Consider the following 10125-nt stretch of genomic DNA (forward strand, 5'->3'; position numbering starts at 1 on the left):
AGGACAAAATAGAAGCAGAGAGAAAAGTACAAACATGGGGAAAACAGAATTTAGGGCAATAGAGTTAATGATCATTACAGTGAATGTTAATGGGATGAATTTTCCCATAAAAATGAAAGAAGATAACTAATTAAAAAACTAAAATTCCGCAATATGGTGTTTATAGGAAACATTGAAAAAATGTAGTAGCAATTCTGAGCCCAGGTAAACAAAAGCAATTAAGAGGAAGGAAACTACATCTTCCTAAAAGAGATCATGGATGATGAAGTAATATTATTACTAAACATATATGCAGTAATTGTTGTAATATCGAAATTCTTAGAGGAGAAGTTAAATGAGTTACAGGAAGACAGAGACAGCAAAACTAAACAAGTAGGGAGAAACAACCTCCCTCTCTCAAAATTATATGTCTAACCCCAAAATAAGCAAGAAAGTTGTTAAAGGGATCAATAAAACCTGAAGAAAGCTGGATATAATAGGCATATGGAGAAAATGAATGGGAATAGAAAGGAAGTTAACTTTTTCTTACCATTACATGTGTACCTACACAAAAAGTGACTATATATATATATATATATATATATATATATATATATATATATATCAAAACTTCTCAATCAAATGCAGAAAGGTAGAAATATTTAATGCCTCCTTTTCAGTTCAATGTAATAAAAATTTTGTGAAATAATGAACCAGGGAAAGATAGATTAAAATTTAATTGAAAAATGAATAATATAATTTTAAAGACTGAGTGGGTCAAAGAACATACCATAGAAATATTAAATAATTTCATGCAAGATGCTGATAATAAGGGGCGGCTAGGTGGTGCAGTGGATAGAGCACTGGCCTTGGAGTCAGGAGTACCTGACTTCAAATCCAGCCTCAGACACTTAATAATTACCTAGCTGTGTGGCCTTAGGCAAGCCACTTAACCCCATTGCCTTGCAAAAACTAAAAAAAAAAAACAAAAGATGTTGATAATAATGACACAATAAACCACAACTTGTAGGATGCACTCAAAGTCATTTGGACTAAATCTTATGGCTCTAAATACTTACATGAATGAAACAAAGAAAGAGGAGAATAATCTATTGGCAATGCAGCTAAAGAAAGGTAGAAAAAGAAGAAATTAAATGTCCCAGTTGAATTCCACATTAGACATTCTGAAAAATCACAGATTAACAAAATTGAAAGTAAGAAAACTATTGAATTAACAAATAAAACTAAGAGTTGCTCTTATGAAAAAATAAACATTTGCTTATTTTTATTTAAAACAAAAGAAAGAGAAAACTAAATGGACAGTATCAAAAAAAAAAACCTATGAGGAGGAAATTAAAGAATAATTTGGAATATTTTGTCAACTATATGCCAATAATTCTGACAATCTAAGTGAAATATATGAATATTTACAAAAAATATGATTTGCCTAGATTAAAAAGAAGAGGAAATGAAATACACAAATTACCCCTTTTCAGATAAAGAAATTGAACAATCAATCAATGAACTCCCAAACAAAAAATATCTCCAGGGTCATATGTATTTACAATGAATTCTGTCACACATTTAAAGAACAATTAATTTCAATTTTATATAATCTTTCTGAAAAAAAAATAGAATAAGGAGTCCTACCAAATTCCCTTTTTGATACCATTTATCATGCTGATACATAAACCAGGTAATGCCAAAACAGACAATGATAATTATAGAATAATTTCCCTTGCTATTGAGGCAAAAAAATTAAATAAAATATAATCAAAGACATTACAGCCAGTTATCACTAGCATAATATATTAGGAGCAGGTGAAATTTATAATGGGATCATAGGGATGATTCAGTATTAGAAAAAGCATCAGCATAATTGATCAGATCAAAACTAACAGAAATCCTATGATTATCTTAATACACACTGAAAAACCTTTTAACAAGATATAGCATCGGCTGCCCGCCCTCCCGCTCCCCACCCGCCGGTTTCTTGTGTGGAAACTGCCTGAGTCCTAGAACGTGCAGCTCGCGGAGCAGCTAGCCTGACGCCGAGGGACTAGAGAACCGCCTGAGCTATGGACTCCATCCGAAAAAAGTTGGTTATAGTTGGTGATGGTGCATGTGGGAAGACATGCTTGCTGATTGTATTTAGCAAAGACCAATTCCCTGAAGTTTATGTGCCCACAGTGCTTGAAAATTATGTAGCAGATATTGAAGTGGATGGAAAACAGGTGGAGTTGGCTTTGTGGGACACAGCTAGTCAAGAAGATTATGATCGCCTTAGACCTCTTTCCTACCCAGATACTGATGTTATACTTATGTGTTTTTCCATCAATAGCTCTAATAGTTTAGAAAACATCCCAGAGAAGTGGACCCCGGAGGTGAAGCATTTCTGTCCCAACGTGCCCATTATCCTGGTTGGGAATAAGAAAGATGTTCGAAATGATGAGCACACGAGACAGGAACTGGCCAAGATGAAGCAGGAGCCAGTGAAACCTGAAGGCAGAGATATGGCAAATCGGATTGGTGCATTTGGTTATATGGAGTATTCAGCAAAGACCAAAGACGGGAGGTTTTTGAAATGGCCACAAGAGCAACTTTGCAAGCCAGACGTTGAAAGAAAAAATCCGGGTGCCTTGTCTTGTAAACACAGTGAAAAGCCCAAGTCCTCACTCGGTTAATTTTTTGAAGTGCTGTTTATGATTAGTCTATGATTACTGACCTTTTTCATTTATCTATAATTTACTTTAAGAGATTTACAAATCAGAAATCATCTTGCTATCAGTATTTAGAAGCCAACCATGATTGTTTAATGACAGTCTGTGTCCAATTCAGCTGTGCACACCAGAGTCCCTCTGATATTACTCTTAATAGCCTTCTTCATTCTCCCAACCAGCACATCTGGCACTAATTCAAGGGAATTCTTAACTTCTTGCTTCTTTCTAGAAAGAAAAAAGGTGATAACTTTTGTGAATTGGGCTTTAACTAGTTTTATACCTAACATATCCTGTTGCTGTTATCTGCAGGGCCCTCTGGGGAATCAGTGTGAGTCACTTCAGAGAAGGACTTCTTCTAAGGCTTTTATTGGTATAGCTCTGGGGTATTATTCAATTGTTTGAAAATGGGACCAGCAACGAGACAGCAGGTCCCCATGCAACTGTGACAAAGCTACAGTTCTGTGGTTTCATGTTAGTTACCTTAGAGTTACTGTGTAATTAGTGCCACTTAATGTATGTTACCAAAAATATATCTAACCCCCCCAAAAAAAACAAGATATAGCATCTATTCCTAGTAAAATCAAAGGATTGCAAGTATTAAAAACACAGTGTTTTCCTAAAAAAGAAGTATGAAATATCTATCTTAAGCCAACAGCAATAAGTATGTTTAATGTAGATAAGTTAGAGACATTCCCAATAAGATCAGAGTGGAAACAAGCATGTCCATTAATACCAACATTATTCATTATTATACTGGAAATATTAGTTTTAGCAGTAAGAGAAGAAAAAGAAATTGAAGGATTTAGAAGATTCAATGTGGTAACCAAACTGTCATATTTTTCAGATGATATGATGGTATACTTAAAGAATCCTGAAAAATCAACTAAATTACAACTTTAGCAGAATCGCAGGATATAAACCAAACTGCATAAATCATCAGCATTTCTATAAATTATCAACAAAGTTTAGCAACAAATATGGAAAGAAAAAATTCACATAATATAATTGTAGACATCATAATATACTTGTGAGTCTACTTGCCAAGACAAACTCAGAAATTACATGAGTACAATTACAAAACAGTTCATATCTCTCTTCAGTTCCTGAACAAGAGACATATATTGATAAATTAATATTTTTAGATTGCCTAACTGAATTTAATTACAACAATAATGATAAAAATGATATATATTTCTTATAATTCCATAAGAAAGTGAAATTACTAATTGAAATTGATGTCTCCAGTTGTTCCTATTTGCAGATGACACTGTGCTGATTTTAGAATGTTATAAAGTACTGGACACAGGGTCAAGATAGTGGCTCATAGCTAACAATCTCCCAGAACTTTTGCCAAAACAACTTTAAATGAAGTCTTTATACAGACCTTAATATTACATATTCTATCTAGAAAAAGAGCAAAATAAATTTTCAATTCAAGTTCTCCTAGGGGATCTTAGTAAGCTCTTTCCTCTTCATTGGTGAAGGAGACATATGGCCCAGCATATAAGAGAGAGCAGGAAATCCAGCTGAAGGTTATAAGGCACAGTGCAGCTCAGGTCTTGGTTCATCAACCTTTGTTGATAGTAGGCCAGCAGAGAGGATGCCATACCTAGACAATATCCAAGCCCTGCAAATACTGGGGTAATGAATAGGACTGGGTTGGGAACAAGCCATTGCATAGGTAAAACTTGGGAATAAGGAAGGGGAGAATAAATCTCTGTTTTTTCAGTACCTTGGCAAGTGATAATCCAGAGACCCAGAACAAAAAAGTTGGGAAAATAATACCTGTACCCCAACAGTAGATATCAACTATCAAAATCAGCATAAAAGGAAACAAAAGAGCACTAATAATAGAAAGCAACTATTCAGAGAATGATGATGAAAATGTATCTTGGAATAAGAAAACAGTAACAAATTGCATTCAAGTAAAGTCTCAAAGGAGTTTATGAATTGGCCTCAACTGCAAAACCTCAGGAAAGAGCTTAAAAATAATTTACAAATCAGAGAGGGAGAAGAAAATGGAAAATAAATAAATGGGAACCATGTAGGAGAATTATGAAAAGTAAAGTATGAAATTAAAGAATTATTAAAAGTAAGAATGAGACTCCTGGCCAAAATGGTGGAGAGAAGCCAGGCCCTATGTTAAGTTTTCCTGACCATCCCTCATAAACAATATGAAACAAACCTCTTAATAGACTTCCTAACGAAAAAACCCAGAAAGAGAAGCTGGAAAAGAACATTTACCTCAAGGTCTGTTTTTGGGGTCCAGGGGTATAAGTGAGTACAGAAATCACACAGCCAGTGAGGAAGGGGGGAGAGGCAGACTAATCTAAGATCATCCCTGGGAGCTTGTGCTGTGGGAACCACTTCGCTCTGAGGTAACAACCAGAGAGAGGAGGTGTGGGCATGGGATTTACAGTATGGGATTTCTAGGAAGGTCTGAGGTTAGATTCCAGCCTCCAGCAGCCCCAACTGTCTTCTAGGGAGCTCAATATCAAACCTCTGTGAACCAGCCACTCCCCAACACAAGATATTAGGAAAACGAAGAAAGGCTAGTAAAGGGGGGGACCATAGAACAATTATTAGAAGGAAAAGGCCCTAATTCAGAGAGACTTAGATGTCCTGATAATATGATTTGATCTCCAGCACAGAAAGATTTCATTGAAGAAATCAGGAAGGAGTTTAAAAATCAATCAGAAACTTTGGGAAAAGTAATACAAGAGAAGATTAACACCTTGGATCAGGAAAACAGATCTTTTGAAAATGCAGTTGGACAAAGATAAAAAAAATTAAAATTCTCTCAAAACCTCAAATGATCAAAGGGCAAACTCTTACAACAAGAATCTCTTAAACAAAACCAAAAAAAAAAAATAGAATAGTAGTGACAGCATAAGAATCATTGGTTTCCCTGAAACTATTGGAGAAAGAAAAAAAAAAGCCTGGACTTAATATTACAAGATTTAGTGATGGAAAATTTCCCTGACATCATGGAAACAGAGGGCAAAATAGTTAATGAAAGAATACATCGATCCCCTCTGGAAAGGGATCCCAAAATGAAAATACCAAGGAATATTGTGGCCAAATTCCAGAATTATCAGATAAAAGAGAAAATCCTGCAAGCAGTCAGAAAAAAACAATTTAGATACCAAGGAACCACAGTAAAGTTTACACAGGACCTGGAAGCATCAACATTAAGGGATTAAAAGACCTGGAATGCAATATTACAAACAGTAAAGGAGCTTGTAATGCAGACATGAATTCACTATCAGCAAAACTGCACCTTCTCTTCCAGAGCAAAGAGGGGACATTTAATGAAATAAGAGACTTCCAGCTTTCCTGATGAAAAGACCAATATGTAATAGAAACTTTGGACTTCAAATAGGAGACTCAAGAGACACGTGAAAAGGTAAATATTTACAAAAAACGGATGGGGGAAATAGAAAACAAATTGTTATCAAATAAGGTAAAACTCACAATATCCCTAAATAAAAGAAAGACTTTAACAACTCTCGAGAATCATAACTCTATTAGAGAGAGAGGTTAATTAGCCAGAAGAGATGTACATGCATGACTTATTAGAGAAACTGCTATCTAATAAGATGAAACTGGATATATCTTTACCTGGGAGAAAGACTCTAATAACTCTCAATAATTGTAATTCTACTATAGAGAAAAGACAGAATTGATGGACACTCATGACCTCTCTGTGACTCAGATAGATTTAAAAACAATACCTTCTTAAAAAGGAGGACAGAAAAGAGGAGAATGGAGGAGACTGAATGAGATAAATCTGATTACATTAAGAGATACAAAGGACTCATTGCAATAGAGGGGAAGAAGGGAGGAGGTGAGAAATGCCTAAATGTAACTCTCATCAGATTGGCCTAAAGTTAACTTGATCACACTTAGTTAAGTTTAGAAACTTATCCTACTTTTAGAGTGCTAAAAGGGGAAAAGGGGAGGGGGAGAAAAGGGGGAATCAAAAGAAGGAATGGAAAGAGGAAGCGTCAAAGAGGAAAGGTCAAAGGGAAAGGGTAAAAAGAGGAAGGGGGAGGGAATGAATATAGGAGGGCAAACACTGAAGGTGGTGGTATTGAGAAACAAAATACTGGGGAACAGGTATAAAGGGAAAAAAGGGGAAAAATACAAACAGAGGGAAGATAAGATCTAGGGCAATAAAGAATTAGTAATTATAACTATGAATGTGAAAGGGAAGAACTCTCCCTTAAGAGGTAAGTGAATAGTGTAATGGATTAAAAAACCAGAATCCTACAATATTCTGCTTACAAGAAACTCATTTGAAGCAGAGAGATACCTATAGAGTAAAGGTAAAAGTCTGGAGAAAATTATATTTTGCTTCAGTTGAAGGGAAAAAAGCAGGGGTAATAAACCTTCTCTCAGACAAAGAAGATGCAAAAATATATATCATTAAAAGAGATAAGGAAGGAAAATATATCCTCCTAAAATGTAAGTAAAATAATTTCAATACTAAATATGTATGCGCCCAATTGTATAGCATCAACATTCTTAGAGGAGAAGTTGAAGGAGATATAGGAAGAGATAGACAGCAAAACTATTTTAGTGGTAGACCTCAAATTTCTGCTCTCAGTTTTAGATAAATCTAACTATAAAATAAACAAGAAGGAAGTTAAGGAGGTAAATGAATTGTTTTAAAAACCTAGATATGATAGACTTATGGATGCAAGTGAATGGGGATCGAAAGGAATATACTTTCTTTTCTGCAGTACATAGCACTTACACAAAAAATTGACCATGTACTAGGGCATAAAAACCTAATAAATGAATTGTAGAAAGGCAGAAACAGTGACTACATCTTTCTCAGATCATAATGTAATAAAAATCATATATTATATTGGGTCAGGGCTGTGCTGTGCTGCACTGTGGCCATGGTTTTTTTTCTAACCCCTGATCCTGGTGAAATACACCTTTCCTGCAGAACTTCTAAGTTATCTTACACTGAAAAATGTATCATTCAGTCTTTCTGTATTTTTTGCCCCTTTAAATTTTGACTAGAGTCATCATTTATTTCTTTTTTTGGCGTTTGTGGGGGAAGGACTGCCAGGGAAATACTGCCTTTAGGCTGTCATCTTGGCTCCCCTCCCAAAGCAATCACTCTTTACAGATGATACATTGGTATACTTAGAAAACCCAACAAAATCATATAAAAAACACTTTGAGACAATTAACAAATTCAGCAAAGTAAAAGGATATAAAATAAACACACTTTAATCATTTTTATTTCTATATGTGAACAACAAATGCCAAGAGAAAGAGATATAAAGAGAAATTCCATTTAAAGTAACTTTAGACAACATTAAATACTTGGCAATCTACCTCTGAAGATAAACCCAGAAACTGTATGAACACAATTATAAAGCAGGTTTTACCCACATAAAATGAGATCTAAATAATTGGAAAATATCAATTGTTCATGGTTAGATAGAGCTAATAAAATTAAAATGACAAGTCTACCCAAATTAAATTACTTATCCAGTGCCATACAAATCAAACTAACAAATAATTATTTTACTGAGCTAGAAAAAATAGAAATAAAATTCATCTGGAGCAACAAAAGATCAAGAATATATAGGGAAATGATAAAAAAATGTAAAGGATGATAACCTAGCTCTACTAGATATAAAACTGTGCTATAAAGCAGCATTTATCAAAACTCCTGGTATTGGTTAAGTAATAGAGAAATGGATCAGTGGATTAAGATAGGTTCAAAAGCAACAGTAGTAAAAGACTACAGTAATTATTCTTTGAGAAGCTCAAAGGCATTAGCTTCTGGGATAAGAACTCACTATTTGAATAAAAATTGTTGGGAAACCTAGAAAATCATATGGCAAAAACTAGGCAGTAGACCCACATCATACACCCTATACCAAAATAAGACACAGGATTTAGACATACAAACACGATTGATAAATTTATAGACTAAGAAATACTCTATCAGATTTATGGAAAGGGGAAAAATTTATGACCATAATCTGCAAAATGAATGATTTTGACCGTAGTAAATTAAAAAGCATTTTGCACTAATAAAATCAATGCTGCCAAATTAGAAGCAAAGCAGAAAACTGAGAAACAATTTTTTCAACTAGGAGTTCTGATAAAGGTCTCATTGCTAAACTCTATAGAGAATTACATTAAATTTATAAAGTTACAAGTGATTCCCCAATTGGTAAATGGTCAAAGAATATGAAGACAGTTTTCCAATGAAGAAATCAAAGCTGTATATAATCATAAGAGAAAATGTTCCAAATCATTATTGATTAGAAAAATGCAAATTAAAACAATAATGAGGTATCACCTCACACCTATCAGATTGGCCATGGTGAGAAAAAGGGAAAATAATCAATGTGGGAGAGGTTGTGAGAGGATTGTGTTATTGATGTTGTTGGTGGAGTTGTGAATGGATCCAACCATTCTGGAGAGCAATATGGATCTATGCCCAAAGAGAAATAAAACTGTTCTAATATTTTGACCCAGCAATTCCAATTCTAGTTCTATATCCAGAATAAATTATAATAAAATGGAAAATGCGTACGTGTTCCAAAATATTCATAGCAGCTTTTTCTTTAGTGGCAAAGAATTGGAAACTCAGGGGTTGCCCATCAATTGGGGAATGACTAAACAAGTTATGGTACATGAATACTATGTAATATTATTGTTCTATAAGAAACAATAAATGGTCAGACTCTATAGAAGCATGGAATAACTTACAAGATCTGATCCTGAGCAAAGGGAGTAGAATCAAGGGAACAAAGTGCACATTAAAAACAACATTGTGAGATAATCAACCTTAATGGAAGCAGCTCTGCTTAGAAGTTCAGATAGCTAGAACAACTGTATTAGACTGGCTATGGACAATGTTATCCCCATCTAGAGGAAGAAAAATAAAACAAAAAAAAATGAAAAAGAAAACAAAAGAACAAAAAAGAAAATCCAAACCTTTAGTATCTGGTGAACACTTGCTAAAAGTTATTTCTTATTTATCTCTTTCCCTTAATCTTAATTCCTCATATTGAAAATGAATAATCGTTAAACATGTTTATCCAAAATATGTAAATACAGTGCTCACTTGACTGTTCACAGCTGAGGGCAGTGGGGGTGGGGAGAGAGGGTGGAAGGAAATTTTGTAAGTTAAAGTTATACATATGCATGTTAATGAAAATAAATCAATTTTAAAAATTTATGTTCCATATTATTTGAAATTTATTCTAAGTTCATTGCTGACTATTTTAATGTTGATTAAGTATTTGATTCAGTATTAATTAGGATGAGTAGTGATATTGCTTCATCTATGGTAAATTTTATCAAGCTGTCATTACTCTATTTCTTTTAATTAAATCTCTTTTAGCCATAATTCTGTGTGAGATCATGATTGCTACTTTTGACTAAT

General features: G+C 34.1%; 1 pseudogene; it reads left to right on the top strand.

Moving 5' to 3' along the window:
* The first annotated feature begins 2046 nt into the window (after positions 1-2046).
* LOC141522897 (transforming protein RhoA pseudogene) lies at positions 2047-2681 on the top strand (annotated as a pseudogene).
* The last annotated feature ends 7444 nt before the right edge of the window (positions 2682-10125 follow it).

The sequence above is a fragment of the Macrotis lagotis genome, chromosome 1 (assembly GCF_037893015.1).
Source record: "Macrotis lagotis isolate mMagLag1 chromosome 1, bilby.v1.9.chrom.fasta, whole genome shotgun sequence".
In the NCBI taxonomy this organism is placed as follows: Eukaryota; Metazoa; Chordata; class Mammalia; order Peramelemorphia; family Peramelidae; genus Macrotis; species Macrotis lagotis.